The sequence below is a fragment of the Pygocentrus nattereri genome, chromosome 14 (assembly GCF_015220715.1).
Source record: "Pygocentrus nattereri isolate fPygNat1 chromosome 14, fPygNat1.pri, whole genome shotgun sequence".
In the NCBI taxonomy this organism is placed as follows: domain Eukaryota; kingdom Metazoa; phylum Chordata; class Actinopteri; order Characiformes; family Serrasalmidae; genus Pygocentrus; species Pygocentrus nattereri.
The window spans coordinates 21,261,918-21,284,888 of record NC_051224.1 but is presented as its reverse complement, the minus strand read 5'-3'; the positions used below and the strand labels follow the sequence as shown (position 1 = coordinate 21,284,888).

General features: G+C 41.5%; 1 protein-coding gene across 1 annotated transcript in view; it reads right to left on the bottom strand.

The window, feature by feature from the left end:
* Positions 1–21,125, bottom strand: part of shank1 (SH3 and multiple ankyrin repeat domains 1) — a 218,543-nt gene extending 197,418 nt beyond the window's left edge. The window contains exon 1 of the mRNA XM_017697387.2: positions 20,676–21,125. The gene's annotated coding sequence lies outside the window, so the exon portion shown is untranslated. The remainder of the gene's footprint in view (positions 1–20,675) is intronic.
* Positions 21,126–22,971: the final 1,846 nt, after the last annotated feature.

Sequence of the window (22,971 nt, the reverse complement as noted above, 5' to 3'; positions counted from 1 at the left end):
TACAGAAATGAAAAGAAATGAGAGAAAAGAAAAGAGAGATGAAAGGAAAAAGAGAAGAAAGGTGAAACGGAAAGAAAGATAGAGAGAGAAAGAGAGAGAGGGAGACAAAGAAAGAGAGAGAGAGAGAGAGAGAGAGAGAGAGAGAGAGAGGACAGAGCTGAAGTAGGCCAGAGCGCAAGGGAGGCTGTCTGTCCCAGATCAGTCATTTACCTCAGGCAGAAAAAGCAGAAAAAGAGGAGGGCGAGAAGGAGAAAGAGAGCAGGAAATAGAGAGAAAGAGTGGAGGACTCAATTCAAAAAGTACGAAACATCTACCCAAAACAAACACAGCAAATATTAGTAGAGAGAGAGAGTCAGAGAGGGAGAGAGAAAAGAGAGAGAGAGTCAGAGAGAAAGAGAATAGCAATATAAAGGGGATGACAGTACAAACAGCACATTGCGAGTCCACACTGTAGTATTATTGAAAAGGGTCCATATCGATCAGGTCTGCGTAAGTGGCTCAGATTCAGCTGAGGAACCAAACGCAGGTTTAATAACACAGCCTGATGAAACACTCAGCTCAGGACTGCTGTTTAACTGACTGCACCTCTACAGACTCATTCAGTCAGGGCCGCACTCCAGTCTCTGATACTAAAGACCCTCATTCAGAAATCATCATTCAGAATAAAGACCCAACCACAATTCTATAACTGCACTGAGCGTTTATGTGTATGATATACACATACAGAGAATATATATAGGAATATATCAGAATCTATTATAGATACAGTGCGTGAAACACCCCCTGGTTTTTGGGAGCCCCATGTTGATTGGCTCCTCCAGCGTTGGCCAGCTGCTACCTCACTCATCATAGTGGTGCTGATGCTAACTTCAATGGCAACAAAATGTTTGTTTTGGATGCTCTTTTCTAGTTTGGTAATACACTTTTCCACAGATTAACTGAGATATGGAAGCTTTAGTGAAAGTTCTGCCAGGAAGACTGTAATGTGACATATTTCAATAATTCATTACTCCATTACTCCTGGCCAATCACGGGCCTACACCTGTCTTCAAAATGACTCGACTTACGTACCTATTCTGTTGCTTTCAGGTGCCTACGTTTGGACGTTCCCCTCCCCACCACCACCAGTTGGGTCCCTGTCTGGTTGTCTGGGAGGTAGGCTCTGCCCCCGCTGTCTCTATCCAGCAGGATCAGCGAGGGTCTCAACGCTCCAAGACCTGCACCAAGGACGGGACCTACACCAAAGACTCTTCAACTTCTACGGAATTGTTATCTTTCAACTTGTAAAATTACACTGAGGATACTAAAAAATTGTCCTGACCTCCTGAGTCTTTCTGGCAGAAAAGATCTTCAGTTTGAAAAATGAGTCATAATTCCACCAAACTCTTGGGGAATTGGGAAGTTTTGAGATTTGCAAATACTCTACTGCATATTGTAAAGTCTCTCAGAGATATCCTGGGCATAGTTGCAGTTGTTAGGTTATGAAGGGATCAGTTGGGTGAACCAATTTGCTTCAGCGCCACCATGAGGCAGAGCAGTGCTGCATCTCTAGTTAGTTAATACTATCAAAGCAGCTTACTGATTGTGGGTGAGGCAACTGATCGATGAGCTTTCTTAAATTTATTTTCATGGACAATGCAGAATTTTATTTTAAGACATTCAGGGGATCCAAGAGGTTAATTACAGGATCCCAGACCTTTGAGGACCCCCATATATCGGTATCAGAGGCAAAGGCAAGGAATGCAAGCTAAATATTATATAATATAAATATTTTTAAATTCATATTAAATATATTTCATAAATCAATATATTTCTTTAGGATAGTTTGACTAAATTACTGGAACATGTTGACATATTTGTCAAAATTGTGCTGTTGTTTAATTTAAACTGTAGTATTTTATCACTACATTATTCTACTGATATTTCTGTGTAAATTGCTTTAAGATTTGACTAAAATGAAAAGAGCTACACAAATACAGATTTATAATAATAACACTTACAATAATACTAATAATTTCAACATTATTATTATTGTTGTTGTTGTTGTTGTTTTCAGGGCTGACATATTAGTCTGTCCCTGCTGAATAGAACAGCTCAGTCCAGTATGAATGCTGAGAATGATCCATTACCCCAATGATACCTGCTCTGTGGGGGTTGAAGAAGGGGGTAACATAGTATGCAGAGAAACAGATGGACTACAGTCTGTAACTGCAGAACTACAAAGTGCACCTATACAGTAAGTGGAGCTGATAAAATGGACAATGAGTGTAGAAACAAGGAGGTGGTCATTTTTTGTGACCTCCAGATGGAAACAGCCCCTAATCTGACAGCCGCTGCTCCAAATCAACTGAAACTGGAGAGTTTGGCTGTTGTGCACAGGCAATAACTGCCTGCTCTCTTCACGAGCTAGATCTTTTTGACTTTACCATACAAGATTATTCAGCTTGTCTCCAGTCATTTTCATTCCTTATTTTCACGGCATTATTATGTGAAATTTCAGAACCCACTGGCTTTTTTATTATTTGGAGCTGCCATCTGAGACACTCCAGGAACCCTGTTTAATTGCACTGGAACAAAGCCCATTTTGTTTCTCTGACGATGCCCGACTTACAGCAGTTCATCCTACACTTAATTACCAACACCAGAGTAGCTGCACTAAACTAATGTTCTCCTCAGGACTCACAAGAACCCTAAATCTCTCATGAGCTCCTTTAATCAGGGTGAAATCCACAAATATCCAGCTCAACAGCTGAAAACTCTAAAAACTGAAGGGCCAGATGCAGGATTGAGGAGACTGAGGGTGACTGTGGCTTCTGTTCTAAAGAATTTGGAGGGCTAAACCCAACCAAGCCCTTCTGCTTCAGCTTCTGGAGGTCGACTGCCTTCTGCATACCTCACTGAAATAGTTCAGAAGGCCGTGGCATCAAATGGCAGAAACTAGCCTGGATTCAGTGGCAGATTTACTGAAGTCTTTGGAGAAATCTTCTTAAATGTTGCTTTAACCCAGGGCCATCAAAGACACAGCCTGCAGGCCGGAACTGACCCGATAATGGTTCTTATCCGGATGAACTAAAAATCTTCTAAATTAAAATCATCTTGTGGACTGTAATTGACCCCTTGCTACATAATGCTCATCCAATCACTGCTTAGCGACCATCTCTAAGCATTACTTCTTCTGATAAGTGGGTGAACTCCTCAGCTAACAAACCTGCCGTGAGAACGGTGGTGGCAGCAAATTAGTCATGTTACAATGTCAGTCATCTGTGAGTTTTTATGAAGCAAAAGGTCTCAGTCATTAGAAAGGGAAGCCTTTTGGTCACAGCCCAGCCAGTTTAACATTAGATGGGGGCTGTTGTCGTCTTCTAACTTGCACAAGGTAATTTCTGTTCAGTGGATGATGTGGATGTTGGCTTTGTGAGGTAGTAACAAAAACAGCCTGTTTAACTCTAAGGGATAAAGAGAGGTTGGGAGAAATGATTATGGAAAATACTGGCCATTTAAGTAACATTACTATTAACAAATATAACATTTTAATTTGTAAATAATTTTCTGGATCATTATATTGAGATAAGTTAATTATCTTATTATCTCAAGATAACAAACTTGTTATTTTGAGATCAAAAGATAATTAATGTGGTATCTCAAGATAATAACTTTTGTTATATTGAGATAACAAGATACCTAACTCATTATTTCAAGACACCAACTTTGTTATCTTTGGATAACAAAATAATTGACTTCTCAACACCCTTGTTATATTGAGTTCGCAAGATAATTAACTCATCATCTCAAGACAACAACCTTGTTATCTTTGGATAACAAGATAAATGACTTGTTATCTCAGCAACCTTGTTTCCTGAGATCACAACATAATTAACTTGTTATCTCAAGATAACAACATTGTAATTGTTGGAAAGCAAGAGAATTGACGTGTTATCTCAAAAACCTTGTTATCTTGAGATCACAAGATAATTAACTTGTTATCTTGAAATAATGAGTTAGTTATCTTGTTATCTCAAGATAACAAAAGTTATCTCAAGATGAATTAACAAGATAACCAACTTATTATTTCAAGATAACAGCTTTGTTGTCTTGGGATAATAAGATAATTAACTTGTTATCTGAAGATAACAACAAAGAAAATTATAACTTCCTCATGGCACCTTCTGACATCCATAATTGTTCAACTTTGAAAATTGTTATTAAACAGTTTGTCTTTATTTTTGCACTATTAATATGCAAATCTTACAAAACACCAAAAACAATTATCATAACCATTTCAATGACATGAAATATTTAAATCTGTTTAAATCTGACTGCACAAATTATTGGAGTGTTTCTGTATATATAAAGTAAAAATAAAAAAATAAGAGTTTAATAATAAGTAATAATAAGATAATGTTTTTTTATATAAAAGGCTGTACAGTATGCATGAATTCATTTTAAAGTTCTAAACTACAAAGATTATCCTAGGACTCTTGGACACGGATGGCTGCAGCATGGCAGGGAAGTGAACTTGTGACCTCCAGATGCTCTGAGAACCCCCAGAGAAAAACAATATTAACCAATAATATCATGGTTCACCTTCTTCTCCCATGACACTGCACATCACTCACAAATGCGTCAGACAGAAGGAGAGTTTGTGGATTTTAGTGCACATTGACTTTCTTATGAACTTCAGCGTTTGTCTTTTTAAGTTTTGTGTGTGTGAGAATTGCTCCTAGTAATATTTGACTATTTTATCATCAGAATTCTGATTCTAGTGTAGAGAACAGCAGCATGTTTGTGCTGCAGCTTCTTAACCACATCATTAAATTTGCAGATGATTAACAATGAGCAGCTCACAGCCGTCTCCATGTGCTGCTCACAGCTCTGCTTGTTGAAATGGTACGAGCACAGAGGCCGATGTGAATATGGCTGAGAGGGTTTTTTCTGCCGAGTGTCTTACTGTAAGAAGGCATGAAAGAAGCATTTGAAGTACAAAGAGCGCTGCAGAACTTCCACACAGCAGCAGCAGCCTTGAGACGAGCAGCAAGAGGCAGCAGCGTGCATCAATTTTCAATGAACTGGAGCACAACCCTGATAATCCTGCATTCAGGCCAGTGCTGAATTCACATCTCTGATAAAGGCTCTCTTATACAAACAGCACTGTGTAAAGTCACCACTGTTTATTTAATTTCTGGTCAAAGACAAAACAGCCATTTAAAAATATTATTCCAGCTTCCATTCTTTTCAGGAGACTCACTTTCAGTTCCTCAAAGAATCTGCAGACTCACCTCCAAAGTTCAGTCTTAGAAGCTAGTTGATTTTCTGAAGTAATCAAACCCATTCAGTGGTGTTGAGGTCTGGACTCCATTGTTCAGCTTCTTTGTTTGATGTGTCCATCTCCTTTTCTCAGTGAGGTTCTTCTTGAGCATATACACATCCTTTCAGACCCATAGCACTGAGTCGTCCTTTCACAGTGGAAGGATGGACAGAAACACCTGTGGATGTTTTCAGATCTGAAGCTGCTTGATTTTCTCTCTCAAAGATCAAAGCTTTAAGAGCTGTTTATCTGATGAGGGCAGTTGTGGTGTCTGCCAGCTCTTCCAGCTGGTTGTTAGGAGACCCATTTTCTTTGTAGCTTTGAATAATTTTTGGACTGCAGTTTTTAAAAACTCCTGTTCTAATTATGTTCCTTTGGTCAGATGAGCCAAAAATAAAGCAATGAGTTTGGTGTTTAAAAAAAAGGATATTAACACAGAACAATTTTTTTTTTAATTTGTGTATAATTAAGTAATTCAGAGGGGTTTGGTGTGAAACGCTCTGTTCTAGAGAAACTTAGTCAGAACCGTTCACAGTGGTGGTGATAGGAACCAGACGTCCACCTCTAAAAGCTCCCTCGCAGAAAGCTATAACATCAAATGGTTATGAATTCACTGCCTGATGTCTGACACATTGTAATGATTTTGGCCTTAAAATATTGCTTAAAATCCATATAAAAACTCAGAAGACACATACAGTATATTGTAAGTGGAGCTGATAAAATGGACAATGAGCGTAATTGCAAGGAGCTGGTCATAATGTTATGCCTGATTGGTGTATAACTTCTCGGTATATTAAATAAAATGTCTGTATTTGTGTTGCAGTCATGGTGACCCCTGGTTCCTATCACCACACCACTGTAAAGAAATTGGAACCATTTCACACCAAACCACTCTGAATCATTCTGTCTGATCTCGATCACAGAATTAGGCAGAAATTGTGAAAAACCTGTGGATGTCCTTTTAGTATGGTGGAGGATCTGTGATGTTTTTGGGCTGTTTTCCCTCTGAAGGTCCTAAAAAGTCCCAAATGAAAATCTAACTGCCTCTGCCAAAAAGCTAATAATTGTACAAAGCAACTTTTTTTCCTTAGACATGCTACAATTATTGGCTCCCCAAAAAATTCTCTCAAGTACATTATCTTTTTTAGCCATCTTTGCCAAGGCTGCCAATAATTCCAAAGCTGACTGTAGTAGCCTAAACCTGTGAATGGCCCTGCACCCATCAGTGCTTTGAGGAAATCTCACTGCGCCTGTTTGAGAGGGAAATGAAATGGCATCAGTGCAGAGAAGACAAGAGCCACTGCTGAGTTTTTTTTATTGTCTATTGCTGGTTGTGTCTAATTTTAGCACTCCCTTTGTGTGCCTGTCTGGTTATCCGCTCTGTCATCCTCTCCCAGATCCCCCTACTGCTAATACTCACTCTAAACTCTGAGAGCGGGGGGTGTGCGCAAGTGTTTCTGAAGGAGATCAGTGGTTTCAGTGGTTTTTAAGTGTTTTGACAACACTGTTGTGCCTCAAGCATGGTGCACCAAAGAGACACGTTGGAGCAGTTACATTCTGGCTCCTCAGGCACCTTTTAAGGTGGAACGTAAAAAATTCAAACAAGAAGCTGGAGAATGAGGCACTGACTACAGCCTCATAAAAAGTCAAACATTGAGAGACATTTTACAAGAAATTATTCTACTTTGGTTGAAAAGTTTCCTGCTGGAGATGCAAGAAAAGCTGCTATAGCTGAACTAAAGCTTAAAGCAGAGTAAAGTAAGTCTGTCTTTTCTTTAATATTTTATTTTTCACTCTTTACTAGTACATCAGCACATACTGAGACAAATTTACAACCAAGATGGACAAATGGACTTTTTTTTTTGTCCCAAGGTGGACAAAATGGCTCTTCTTAATATTTGGGTTGCTGTCCCGTGCTCTAGAGTGTTCACAATCTCTTAAGCATTCATCCATGATATTGTCTGACACTGGGGTATAAATATGAGGTGATACAAAGGCCAAAATAACTAATACCTAACTGAAATAAGAAAAAAAAAGCTGACAGTCGTAAATCTGGCAATGGCTTTGAAACTATTACACTGCTCACATCTACTCTTAAGGCAGTAAAAAGTTTCAAACAACTGGAGCTGTAGCGAACCTGTCTGGAAAAGAATGCATGTTGATTTGACCTCTATGTGCAGTGTGGATCATGGGGTCACCAAGTCTTCAAAAGATGGTCAATTCTGTTTCAACATACTTGGAAAGCATGCCAGAAGAAGAGAATGTGTCTTTGTGTACTGCTTGCATTCTCATGTCACCTCTTAAATGTGTGAGAAAGAAGGAAAATGAGGGTGTTTAGAACCCATTTACGCTGTTTCATGCAACCTTTAGTATCAGGATTAAGTATGAGCTTCACTTAAACCACTTCAGGAGGTCTGAGATGCATCTTAGACAGATGTTGTACAAGTATAAATGCATCCGACTCTCCAAGCCACACTCCACAGCAGATCCCTGCTGTTCTGCATACAGGGAGAAAACACTCACTTGAGTACCACCTGAACTGAACAGACTCCTGCACAAGGGAAAGCAGTTTGCATTGCCTGTTACTGAATAATAAGCATTAAGCTTATTTAATAAGCCTGAGGATTTAGAAAGTTAATAGATATTTAGTTGAATATCAATGTAAAGACAAGGGGGCAGATTTACTAAAAGAGGCGCTAATTAGTCTATCAACACTTTTGAAATGTGGGCGTGGCTAATTTGACAGCGTACCTACTAAGAACTTTTAAAATGTTTATCTGTATATTGTCGAGTTCAGATTTTTATGGACTCCCTAAGGTGACATGATTATTATTTAATGAGATGTGGATGCTAATTATTATACTGAAGCCACAAATTACTGTATTGAGGTGATGAATTACTATAGTGAAGCTAAAGATGAATATATTGCAGCTAGGGATCACTATATTGAGGCCACAAATAACTTTATTGAAGCCACAAATAACTATATTGATGGCACAAATTACCATTTTGAGGCCAAAAATTTATATGAGACAACAAATTACTATATGGAGGCCACAAATTAATATATGACACAACAAATTACTGTATTTATGCCACAAATCAATATATTGAAGCTGCAAGTTACTATATTGAGGCCACAAATGACTATATTATGGCCACAAATTAATATATTGAGGCTAATATTTACTTTATTGAGGCCTCAAATTACTATATTGAGGCTTTCCGGGGCGCTTCCTAGTGTGCGACTCGAGCAGCGGTGAACTGTGAATACTTAATTTATTGAGGCCTCAATTTAGTAAATTGAGGCCACAAATTAATATTTTGAGGCTAATAATTATTATAACAAGGCCACTAATTACTATACTGTCACAAAGTATCAAATGTAAACTGTGGTGTCAATACATTAATTTGTGGACACATCTTATTTAAAATAATTAACGTGTCACCCAAGGAGGTCAACAGTTTTTATAGTTAGCACACTTAAAAAATATTGTGAGTTGTTATTACTAATTATATTGTATTTACATGTTTAAAATATTATATATATCTGTTGTTGCTATGTTTTATTTATGAAACGCAGCTTTAAAATATGTTTTAAAGTAGAAATGTATAAATATCAGGAGATATTTGATAGTTAGATAGGTTAGATAGGTCATCAGGTTAGGCAGAGTTAGTTTTGATATCGGTACTCGGCCCTAGCCGATACTTAAGTATCAAGTTTTGGTATCAGACAGGAAAAAGAGTATCAGTGAATCCATAGTTTTCAACCTTGATTTTGTCTCAAATTGTAGCTCAATTCACAAAACATTTCATTGACACTGAAAAAATCATTATGAAAATTCATCATTTTTTCCCACTTTCCCTTCTTAGTAAAATACACAGCCACTTTTTAATGTTAAACAGGGTTTGTAATGCTGCAAAACATTAGTCATTCTGCCCCAAGGTGACAATCTGCAGTGGACCATGAGAATAAAGTACTACTGTGATTTTCCTCCATGTGACACTACATAAAGTACACAGCGTTGTTCATCAGCTTTGCTCCTCAGCATTATTAGCTCCCCGCTCCTCCACCTCCATGACGGTACAGGCTCGCGTATAATTACGGCTGGCCGATGCACTGACCTGCAGCTTTCTCTCTGCAAGCAGCATTCTGAGTGCGGGCGATATTATGGAGCAGCTCAGCGGAGACAAAAGATTCCTCTGAATAAACTCAGGAGGTAATGGCAGGGAACACTCCCACCCCAAATCAACACATGCACATGTCCAACAGAGCACTCATTTACCTAACACCCACACCGACATCCAAGCAGAGATGAGAAGATTCTCTTTTGCTTATGGAGCACAGCTCTGTGGCACCACTGAGGATCTGCCATAAACATGCATGTGCCAGACACATTAAAGCACAACTTTCCTGCTCTTTGGAATAAGAGTTTAATGTACAGACTACAGTCCATAAAGTCCTTATATGGAAATGTACAGAGTTTTCACTGGACAGTGCAGTGCAGTGCGGTTTCAAATCTGTGACCTCTTGTTTCATCATCACTCCCAATGCTGAGTGACCTGAACTAAAGCTATTCTATGCTCTGGCCTAATTTGGCTACCATTCTTGCCAGGGACATATGAGTGGAGCCCACTGGTGGGACCACTAGATAGATACTTGGACAAGTACGTAAACAGAGTACAGCAAAACGATTAAAAGTATTGCTGTAAGCTAATTACAGACACATAAATAGAAGAAGTAAAGATATATAATAAAACATAAATATAAAGATATATAATAAAACATAATATATACTAAATAAAATATACTAAAAAAATTTTCTTTTTACCTTTTAATTACTTAAAATGTAAGACAATCCCCAAAGATTGTGAATTCCATTTTTCAGTTTTATTAATTTCAACTTTATTCAAACATCTCTCACTGGCAAACACTGGTTAAACACTTTTTTAAAGATCCTCCACAGATCTGGCTGAGCTTTTAGCATTCTCTTGTTATGTTGTCATGCAGGACCACTAAGTCCACCAATAATCTCTGGCCTACAGTTTGCGTAAAAGCCGCCCACTAGAAGATGAAACTTTATAATGTTCATCCACAACTTTTTAAGCCGTCCCAATTTGGTGGGAGTGTCGTAAACCTGGAAACTCTGACGAACCAATGAAAAGCAAGAGCGCAAGATTCTACATTAGCCTCCCTTCAGTAGGACTGTTTGCTGTCCTGATCACTGCTTGAAATAAAAAAACTTGCTTAAAGCATCAACCTCACATCTGAATGAAATGAGGATATCGATAATATGCATCTTAGGTGATGCCACATGACTCAAAATTGAATGGGATGCTTATATTACAATGGTGAAATGGCATTTGCCTTTATTGATCGTTGTGGGGTGGGGGTGTATTTGGAGGAGGGGCAAATCTAGCCCTACATATGTTCACCAACTCAGCGTACAGCAGCTCTGCATCCTATTGAAGTGATGTGGAGTGCTGCTCCTGCAGACACTCTGTAACAGTTACTAGAGTAGGAGATGTGGGAATATGATCAAACGTGCTGTTCATGGCTGTCAGGAAGGGAATCATTTAGGCTTTCAAAGCCTAAATCATTAGGCTTTCAAAGAGTCTGAAAGGAGAAGCTAAAGTTGAATTTTTCCCACTAATTTGCTAAGGATTTTAGTCCCAACATACCCACATTTTAGTCCAGTCTACTTTTTTGCATCAGACACAATTCAGGTCAGCCAATCAGAACAGAGCTCATTTACATAAATCAGTCTCAATGTGCTCATTAATAAAACAGCCTGTTTACTTCTAAGGAGAAGTTGGAAAGTGATCATGTAAGATTTATTGCTGCTTTTGGTATATATTTCCACATAAATACTGGCGGAAAAATAAAATACACCTTTTATTAATAGTTTTTTAGTGTTCTTTTATATAGACAAAAGGTTCTATATAGAATGTTGACCATTCAAAGAGCTATGAGTGCATAAATGATTGCTTTTCATGGGTAGCAGGTTCCTCTCTGTGATAGAAAAGCTGTTAAATATGGCTCTTTAAAAAAGCTTCTGTTACAAGTAACTTCTTTGGTGCTAAATAAGAACTAGACTGCTAAGGATATAGAAGAAAAAGCTAGGTGTTAGCAGTGGGGATGTTTATGGACCTGTTAATGCCAACGGCTGGCTTGTGTGCTCTGCCAGCTTCCATTACTTCTTAGCCATGTTGGCCATTATGGTTGACATTGTGGCTGGTGTAACAATTGTAATACAGTGACACAGTGACCAAGAGTGCAGCTGCTTATGTCAGATACTGTTATAATGTTATCAGTTTAAGGTTGTTTTCATCCACTACACACAGTAACAGAACCTTTCGCAACAGAAAATTGGAGCTGTTCTTTTTCCAGCAGCTGGACAATGATAACATGACAATATACAATATACATATACTCCGTTTGCAGTGGTAAACCATGTCACAAGGGCTGCAGAGCTTAAAAAGATGCTTAAGATATTAGACACAGCTCCAAAGGTCAGTATGTACATATACACAGTTGACCTTAAATAACCTTAAATAATATTTTTCCTTTTTGACTCAGATTTCATTTATCTTTTTATCCTGTTTCATAGTCGGTCTGCATCTGTAAAACAGCTTGTCACAAATATTTTCAACAATTTTTAATCTAAAACAACAATACAATAACAATAGAAGAGATTCATGTTTGCTTTTTAATATCATAAATGTTATACTACACTTAAAAAATCATTTGTTAGCCGATTTACAAAGTCCTCAGTTTTAATCAGAATGTCACAGGAGAGATTTTGGTCACTGGTGACTCTTATCGGGTCTCTTTTTCTACACTGTGACAGTATTTTCAGCTCTATTAAGCTACTTCTTTGGGTTGAGGCTCATCAGAAAGGAAGCATCTCAAGGCACTATATTTCATCCATCCATCCATCCATTGTCATCCGCTTATCCGAGTCCAGGTCGTGGGGACAGCAGCCTAAGCAAAGTTGCCCAGGCCAGAGGCCATCCTTACCAGATGCCCGAAGCACCTCAACTGGCTTCTCTCAACATGGAGGAGCACCGGCTCTATTCCGAGCCTCTCCGGAATCACCGAGCCTCTAACCATATCTCTAAGGGAGAGCCCGGCGACCCTGCCAAGAAAGCTCATTTCGGCCGATGTATCTGCGATCTTATTCTTTCGGTCATTACCCATAGCTCATGACCACAGGTGAGAGCCAAAATGTAGATTGACCGATAAATTGACTCTCTTCACCATGATGGACCAGTATAGGGTCCGCATTACTCCAGACGCCGCACCAATCCACCTGTCAACCTCTTGCTCATCCTTCCCTCACTTGTCAACAAAATCCTGAGATATTTAAACTCCTCCACTTGGGGCAAGAATTCACTCCCAACCTGCACAAAGCATTCCACCCTTTTCTGACTGAGAACCATGGTCTCAGATTTAGAGGCGCTGATTTTCATCCCAGCCGCTTCACACTTGGCTGCAAACTGGTCCAGAGAAAGCTGGAGGCCATGGCCTGATGACACCAACAGGACCACATCATCCGCAAAAAGCAGATGTGAAATCCTGAGGCCACCATACCGGACACCTTCCGCCACTTGGCTGTTCCAAGAAATTCTGTCCATAAAAGTTATGAACAGAATCAGTGACAATGGACAGCCCTGGTGGAGTCCAACCCTGACTGGAAACCAATCTGACTTACTGCTGGCTATACGAACCAAGCTCCTGCTCCGTTTGTACAGGGACTGAATGGCCCGTAACAATGAGCCCCTCACCCCGTACTCCCGGAGCACTCCCCACAAGATCCCCCATGGGACCAAATCCACAAAACACATGTGGACTGGTTGGGCGAACTCCCATGCACCGTCCAGGATCCTGGTGAGGATTAAAAGCTGGTCCAGTGTTCCACAGCCAGGGCAAAACCTGCATTGTTCCTCTTGTAGCTGAGAGACTCCCTTCTCCAGTACCCCTACATACACCTTACCGGGTAGGCTGAGAAGTGTCATCCCCCGATAGTTGGAACACACCCTCCGGTCCCCTTTCTTAAAAAGAGGGACCACCACCCCAGTCTGCCATTCCAGGGGGATCGCCCCAAATGTCCATGTGATGTTGCAGAGGCGTGTCAGCCAAGAGAGCCATACAATATCCAGAGCCCTCAGGAATTCCGGGCGGATCTCATCCACCCCCAGTGCTCTGCCACCAAGGAGTTTTCCAACCACCTTGGCTACATCAGCCCGAGTGATGAATGGACCCTTGCTCAGAAGGATTGCTGGTGGGATCGAGAAGATCCTTGAAGTATTCCTTCCACCGTCCAATGATGTCCCCAGTCGAAGTCAGCAGCCCCCCAGCCCCACTGTATACAGTGTTGGTCGGGAACCATTTTCTTCTCCTGAGGCGCCTGATGGTTTGCCAGAACCTTCTCGGTGCCTGACGATAGTCTTTCTCCATGGCCTCACCAAACTCCTCCCACACCCAAGTTTTTGCCTCAGCAACCGTCAAAGCCACAACCCGCTTGGCCCTTCGGTACCCATCTTTTGCCTTCAGAGTCCCACAAGCCAACCAGGCACGATAGGATTCTTTCTTCAGCTTGACAGCTTCCTTTACCTGAGGTGTCCACCAACGGTTTCGGCCGTGATTGCCACCACAACAGGCACCTACAACCTTGCGGCCACAGTTCCGATCCGCTGCATTGACAATGAAGGCACGCAACAGGGCCCACTCGGACTCAATGTCACCGGCCTCCCTCGATATGCGGTCGAAGCTTTGTCGGGTGTGGGAGGTGAAGAAATACGTTCCTCTGCCAGACGTTCCCAACAAACCCTTACAACACGTTTGGGTCTGCCAGGTCTGTCCAGTGTTTTCCCCCGCCATCTAATCCAACTCACCACTAGGTGGTGTTCAGTTGACAGCTCTGCTCCTCTCTTCGTACGGGTGTCCAAAACACATGGTCGCAAATCCGATGACACAACTACAAAGTCGATTAATGAACTGCGGCCTAAGGTGTCCTGATGCCATGCCACCTATGCACACCTTTGTGTTCGAACATAGTGTTTATGGACAGACTGTGGTGAGCACAGAACTCCAATAACAAAACACCACTCAGGTTCAGATCAGAGAGGCCATTCCTCCCAATCACACCCTTCCAGGTCTCACTGTCGTTGCCCACGTGAGCATTGAAGTCACCCAGCAAGACAATGGAGTCCCCACAGTGGGCACTTTCCAGTACTTTCCAGGGTCTCCAAGAAGGCTGGGTACTCTGAACTGCTGTTCGGTGCATAAGCACAGACAGAGCCCGTTCACCGACCCGAAGGCTCAGGGAAACAACCCTCTCGTCCACCGGAGAAAACCCCAATGTACAGGCGCTGAGCCCAGGGAGCTATGAGTAAGCCCACTCCTGCCCAACGCTTCTCACCCTGGTAATTTCCAGAGTGGAATGAAGTCCAACCTCTCTCTATATTTCATTCATTTATTAATAATTTTGTTTAGTAGTCAGTTCAGAACTTCTATATGTCACCAGTGTTACATGCTTTAATGGCTAGGTAATTAAAATTTTGTTAACATAATGCCACAAATCATTTTTATTACTGATTATAAATAGTTGCACAAGGTCAACTAATCAGCCAATTAGTCAGGCAATTAACAAAATCCTCAGTTTTAACCAGAATATCACTGGAGTCACCGTCACTGGTGTTACACCATATTCATACAATACCAATGACTGTAAAATATGTTTGGAATTAAGTTCTTCTTTCTGCATATATGATAACAGGACATTAAGATATTAAGTATAATATTTTTGCCATATTGCCCACCTCTAGCAAATGTATGGTTTTTGGTATGTGCTCAAGACTGTCCCTAATGGTACTCATGGTGTTCTCCTCTGCCTTGTAGCCAGCAACACTTTACAAACACACACGATTTAGGAAAAATTTACAACTTTTTATTGGTGTGTGCAGTGTACCATTTCATGTCAGTACACCCTACACTCTTAAAGATGGTTCTTCAAGGGTTCTTTAGTAAAGAAAATGGTTCTATATAGAATAATGAACACAGAGTTCTTTCCATCATGAAAGTGTTCTTCAGACTGATGGAGATTGTGCTGTAGATGGTTCTATATATACTATATGACCAAAGGTTTGTGGACACCTGCTCATCCAAGAGTGAAAAGGTGTTTGTCACACTTTGCTGCAGTAACAGCCTCCACTCTTCAGGGAAGGCTTTACACTGGATGTTGGAACATTGCTGTGAGGATTTGACTGAGCATTAGTGAGGTCAGGTACTGATGTTGGATGGTCAGTTCTGGATCACTCCAACTCATCCGAAGTGTATTGAATAATCTGCATCACTCTAGAGAACGCAATTCCAATGCACCACAGCCCAATGCTGGGGGGCTTTATACCCCACTTGCCTATGCTTGGTATTGGACATGGAGACCTTAGGCTGCTCCAGAGCATTATGTTCTATTGTCAGTGCTTTTCAATGGAGATTATACAAGCTGCATTTGAGCTCCTGTGTCAGCAGTGAGTGACCTTAATGCAGCTGAATTCATTAATAAGAAGGGGTGTCCACAAACTTTTGGACATATAGGGTAGAACCTTTTTGAAAAGCACCCAAAAGGGTCATAATATTGTTATGATGTCAAGCTTGTGAACTCATTTTGGTGCTATATCAAACTCTTTTCAAAAGGGTTCTATATAGAACCGTCTATAGCACATTTAGAGACACAAAGAACCCTTTCATCATGCAAAGGCTGCTTTGTGTTCAAGGCTCTATATAGAACCATTTTCTTTACTAAAATCCATTGATGAACCCTCTTTTTTAAGAATGTAGTGTCCAATATTTTAGGCTAGCTAGTAAAAAAGATAGCTAATTACCTAAATCAGATGATTCAGACTTCCTACTACAGTCGCATACAATTACTTAAAAGCAATTAAATTTATAATTACAGTGATTATGATGGTCTGGATAGGATTAACTGGTAAAAGGAGCTACAATAAGAGAGTCAGCTCTATTTTGGGTCTGGTTTTTGAATGTATGGTGGAAAAATGAGTGACAAGGTAGTCTGAGAAATGCTGACTCTCGCTCTAAAACCCTGATAATATTGTGAGTGAACTCAGGATTCAGGTTTCTCATTCTTCAAGGATTCTGTGTGTGGAGTCATTTAATCTCTATTAATCGAGACTCTGTGTGGGAGCCGTTCTGACATGGGTCATAAAGCGCTCCACCCATTCGCCTCTGAAAGGGCTAGCACTCTCTGGGCTAAAGAACTTGGCTTGCGTCGCTGAATACATACTGCTGGCTGGCACCTCCACTGTTCAAAGAAAGTTTTGGTGTAATTTCCAAACTTCAGAAAGGTCAGATTCCCTCTTGACCAGGGTTCTGCATGGTTGTGGTCCGAGTAGGCATTATTAGCTTATATGTGTTGCAGCCCCTGAATTGGGACACAGCTAATGTGTAGCATTGCATTTGGACTTATTTTGGATTTATTCCTAACCACATTAAGTGAATCCAAGTAACACCAATAATTATGTTCACAGTTTGTGATGGTATTTATAAAAATGCAGCACTACTGGTTCTTTTTTCTCTGTTCACTAATCACACATAATAATAAGTATCAAGACTTATCATGTATCGTGAAGTACTATGTGTTTGGCATGCTGCCCACCTCTAGCGAGCAGTCCAATTCCAAAGGTTCCAGTTTTATGGTTCTTGATACATGCTCAAGATTGGTTCTAATAGGCCCTGTAGACTCTGCAGAAAATGTGTACCATTGCGTTTGCACTTATTTTGATCGTAACAACTTTCGGTAAATGATTATAATCTATTTCATAGCTATATGTTTACTAACTCACAAACTGTAAATTTCCATAGGACGACTTAATGTGAACATATGCTTACGAATACAAATCACAACTGCCGGGTTTATTATAATAGGCTAATGAAATTCTGTAAAAGCAAGGAAATTAACCTTTTTTTCATTTTAGGAACAGTATGCTGTGGTCGGAATGCAACAATGTTCAAATAGGGTTTTCTACTCTGTTTCTGAGCCCTGATATTAACTTTTTGTTTTTCGAAAAGTAATAGTATAGCTACAACTTTATATCCTCAGTTACATGCTCTGCACACAAAAGTGTGCTAAAGCTTCCAAAGAAGACACAATCGCTGGATTAAAAAGAAGTTCAGAGCATTCAAACTTCAACAGTTATTCCAGTTTTACTCAAAGCAAGTAACAGGATGCCCACCCTGAGCAACGAAACCCTCCAGACTCTGGTGACAGTCAGAAGTGTGGCTTGCGAGACTAATGTGGTACTAAATGGAATCAGCTATGTTTTAAGAGACAATGAACAAGAATAAAGTGAACACCAGGGAACTTGGGGCACACCCTGAAAGCTGTGTGTGTGAGAAGCAGCTTATAGGTGTGACATATTAGTGTGTGCAAGTGCTGAAACTTCACCACTTTTGATGAAATAGAACAGCTAATACCAAACTGCACAAAATCAAATTTTCCCACACTTTCTGCCCATCACAAAACTCCTACTGACCAAACCCACACACTTCGTCTTTGAAGTTGCTGCTTCAGCGCACAGACCATACACCAGAAAAGACACTGCCAGAACTAGTGGTCCATAGATTTACATGTAGAATGTTTATCACATTTACTTACATATACATTTCTGGCCGGATCAATGTTCCATCCCTTGAGCAGACAGCATGTGACTGAAATGATCTTGAGGAAGGCACCTTAACTGCTCCCTGGGTGCCATGGATAGGGCTGCCCACTGCTCCGGGCATTCACTAGTGTGTATGTGGGTGTTTCACAGCAAAATTTCCCCTATGTGGCACTAATGAGGTTAACTTAAGCTATTAAACAGAAAACAAACAAAATTATACAGAAGCCTCAGAAACTAAATATGATATTGCATTTGTCAGTATGTAATGTGTGCCCCCTGCCTTTATTACAGCTTCCATGCTTTTCAGGAGTTTTTCACAGAAATCTGCAGGGATATTTTTCTACACCTCCAATGTTCAGTCTTGGAAGTTGGTTTGCAATTTCTGCTTCTCACAATCCTAAAAAGTCAAAATAAATCCAGTGATCATGAGGTCTGGACTCTGGGGTTCCCAGTCCATTGTTCTGAGAACACCAGCAGCTTTTTGGTCAGCTACAAACCACACCTACTGTTAGGACAATAATTACTATGTATAAAACAACCAGAGCTGTAGTGAACTTTTTGGAAAACGGACGCATGTTTATTTCACGCCCATGCACTGTGAGGAAGATTGGGGGTTGGTTGGGGATGGTAATATTTTGGGGTCTTCAAAACTACTTTTAGATGGCATTTCCACGCTAAGTGTTTGGTAGGCGAGCCTGTTCTTTAATCGAACCAGAAAGTGTCAGGTGCTTACTAGACACTATTACTGGAACTCTGGGTGTTTTCACACTTGTCCCAAATACTCAAGTCCACACCCAGGACTGATTCTGGGTCCGTTTTGGGGAGGGGCTCATTATCACTGGTTTGCTTTCACACAAGAATGCCATCCAAACTGTGGATCAATTGCACAATTCCATACGTAACTTTTCTCTGTGCAGGTTTAAAAATGGTCGGCATGAGCTTCATCTCTTTAATGCTTTTTATTATTTTCCCCACATACAACACTCAAGCAGCAAAGAACAGCATTTTTTGTCCACCACAGCCATCTCTTCATTATCATGAAACCTGAAAAGGGAAGTAATGTGATAAGTCAAAGTGGACACCTTACATCATGAACCGATAAAACAATGACCCAAAACTCCACACGCAGCGCTGGGAGTGGAGCGCAGTGGACCACGCCAGAGTTCGCTGCACTGCTAGCAATAAAGGTTCTGTGCAGGTACAGCTTTTCTTCATTAAGGTACAATGTAAATGTTCCCTCAAAGGTACAAAAGTGGTCCAATTGTGGACCTTAAATACGTTTTTTTTCAGGTGAAAAGTTCATATTTTTTTCCTTTCATAACTAAATGTTTTAAAACAGAACAGTAAAATAAAAAGCCTGGAGACGAGACGTGGTGTGTGGAGTCAGTACAGCTTAGAAAATATCATTTCAGTGGATTATGGTACAGTTATGTTCCCTGACTAAAGGTACTGAGATGTACCCTTGAGTAGACCACCCCAGTGACAAGAGGGGTCAGCCCCAGTAACAGATTCATCCCTTAATTTCTAAGAGTTCGGAAGTGAACCCCAGACCACCTATATGTGAGGACCGAAAATCAGTTCTCTGGACTGGTCCCAGGCCTGAAAACAGCTTTTACTCCTGACCAAATGTACCAGACTCACAGAACAAGCGGTCCCGGGTTCGGAAAAACGCTCTAGGGTGAAACCGCTTGACTGCAACTGGGTTTTATGGTCAGATAAGACAAAAATAAAGCTTTTTGGCAGATTTGAAGGATGAGTTTCTCCTCAGATGAAAGCTTTGAGTACCGTTTCTTTGACGGGTCAGTTTTGGTGGTCTACCAGGTGTTTCACAGTTGCCTTTTATCCTTTTTTTTTTAACTCCAGTTTTGGAAACTCTCCTTTTTTCTGGATTATCTTGTATCGGATCTCCTCTTGTACTTAACGGTTGCACTAAACTAGAAATGAAACGAGTAAATAAATCTTGCCAAACCAATTACCCAAATTCAGATGTTCATACAAGTTGCATATACGTTTAAACTGTTAAAGTGCATTGGTGCGCGTTAGACAGAGTGAAGGTGGGCTATAGGGAGAGACACCCTGGTCTCATTTAATAGAAGAACTCAGGGCTGCCGTGCTAATAGTTCAGTCAGTGGGTGTTGCTGGGTGAGTGAGTCTACATGCATGCCAATGTATGTGGGTGGGTGTGTGACAGAAGAGACTGCATATCAGGCTTCTGTCTCTCTTTAGCCCTTCCTTACACATTTAACACGAGTGCTAACTGCCACAGACGTGCACGTATATCCCCCTTTCACGCACACATACACACCGTAGATGCGCTAACTTCATGCTGCTGGTGCTTAGTCTCGCTTTGTCACCCGTTTAATCGAAGCCCTTTGGGTGTTTGTGATAAAGAGGTGTTCGTTCCCTTCTTCGCTGCTGGAAGATCAGAGCGTCCGTACAGCGCGATACAGAGCCCATGTGCACCTTCGCTCACCTGCTGCAGACACAGGAACTCAACCACTCAGGTTTCTACAGCCACTTCCAAAAGCCTCTACCTCGGGCAACGTTTCAGCACAGTGTTCATCCAGCACTGCTTCAGACACTTCCAGACCTCCCTCATCCGTGCATGCACCTCTCTCTCTCTCTCCCTCTCTCTCTCCCTCTCTCTCTCTCTCTCGCTCGCTGCAATAAAGCTCAGCTTACTTACTGTCTTGCTGCGGTTCGTCTCTGTTCACAGATCCCTCCTCGCCCAGTCGAGAGAGAAAGACAGGGGGGAAAAAATCCAGCAGCTAGCAACGAAAAAACAGGAAAGAAAAAAGGCAGAGAAAGAGAGACAGGCAGAAGGAGGGGAGAGAGACAAAACAGATAAAACAAAAAAGGGAGGGGTAAAAAAGGAAATGGATGAAAAGAAGTCACCGCGGCAACAGTCGGGCCTCTGGAAATGACATTTTAGACTGTCCGGAGAGCGAGGGACGGATATTATCCTCTACCGGGCGGTCAGCGGCGATCCTGTGGCCGCGGCTATAGTAACACTTCTATTTCCCTCGTTCTGACAATCAGCCGCGCTCTCTCTCTCCCTCTCTCTCCACCTCTCCCTCTTTTTTCCCTCTCTCTCTCTCTCTCTCTCTCTCTCTCTTTTTCGTTCAAACAGCCCTGATCTCTCCGTCTCTCTCAGCTGGTTGGTCGCTTCGGCTCTCCTCTCATCCGTTCGCTCGCTCTATCGCTCCCTCGCCCCTCCCCTTCCTCCTCCTACCCTCTCCTGCCTCCTTTCTTTCCTCGTTCTCTCTCCCTATCCTCACTACAGAGACTCCGCCACAAGGCAAACCTCTCTATCTCTCTCTCTCCAGCTCATTGCTCTTTTCTTTCTCTTGCTGCTCTCTCTCTCTCTCTCTCTCTCTCTCTCTCTCTCACACACACACACACACTCTCACTCTCTTTGATGTTTATGGAGTTTAGGTTGTGTAAGGAAGATGTCTGACAGAGCTGTAGAGATTACAGAGGTAGAGGAAGAGAGAGAGAGAGAGAGAGAGAGAGAGAGAGAGAGAGACATAGAGGATGAGTGCATCAGGCTGGATGCGCTCCACGCCCAGACTGGAGTGAAGGCAGTACAAATGCTTTTAGAATTCACTCTAGAGAAACACAGAGAGAGAAACAGACAATAAAACAGAGAAATGCTCACAATAATTACAGCCTTCATCTCTCTCACACACACAGACACACACACAGACACACACACACTCATACACACACACACTCATACACACACACAGACACACACACACTCATACACACAGACACACACACACTCACACAGTGTCACACACAAACACACACACACACTCATACACACAGTGACACACACACTCATACACACACACGTACACAGACACACACACACAGAGACACACACATGCACAGACATACATCTGCAGATGAAACCACATTAATTTCAGACTGAATTACATCAGATACAGAGGAGGAAATAGAGAGAGAGAGAGAAAGGGGGGGTGGATGAGAGCGAGATGGAGGGAGAGAGAGAGAGATAGAGCAAGAGTGGAAAGAGAGAGTGTAAGAGAGTAGAGTGAGAGGGAGAGAGAATGTGGGAGAGAGAAAATGCAGGAGGAAGAGGGAGAGAGTGCGTGAGAAGAGGAGAAAAGGAAAAAATGAGGTGGAGAGTGAAGGAAAGGGGAAAAGAGAAACATGAAAAGACAGAGAGAGAGAAAAAGAGAATGTGGGAGAGTGTGTGAGATGGAGAGAGAAAAATAGAGGGAGAGAAGGAGGGAACGTGAGACATGAGCGAGGAATGTAATACAAAGGGAGTGAGAGTGAGAGAGTGTGTGAGAGAAAGAGAGAGAAAGAAAGGCAGGAGAGAACAAGACAGGCAGAATGAAAAAGAGAGAGCAATAAAAAGAGGTAGATAGAGAAGGAGAGGAAGGAAGTGAGAAAACTGAGCAATACAGTGTCAAGGACGAGAAAAAGAAGAACAGGAGGAAGAAAAAAGAAGGTAGAAGAGGACTGGCAAGGAGACGAGGATGGAGAAACAGCGGACAGAGTAAGAACAGGAAAAAAAGGGAGCTGGAAGAAGACAGCAAGAGAGAGAGAGTGAAATGCAGGGATGGACAGAGAACGCAGGAGAGAGAGGAAAAAGGAGAAAAGGAGTGAGGACAGCAATAAAGCAAAGGAGCTTCTCCCCTCTCTTCTCCTCCAATCTCCTCTCCTCTCTTATCCTGTCCTGTCCCCTTCTTCTCTTCCCCTCCCATCTCCTCTCATCCAATCTCCTCCCTTCTCATCTCCTCTCCTCTCCTTTCTTATCTTACTCTCCCATCTCCTCTCCTCCCCAGTCCTCCATGTCCTTGTCTCTCCTCTCATCCCCTCTTCTTCTCCAATCCCCTCTCCTCTCCTGTCTTGTCCTCCCCTTTCCTCTCTTCTCTTCCCTCTTGCCTCCTCCTCCCCTCTCATCTCTCCCCTTATCTCCTCTCTTCTTCTGTCCTCTTCTCACCTCT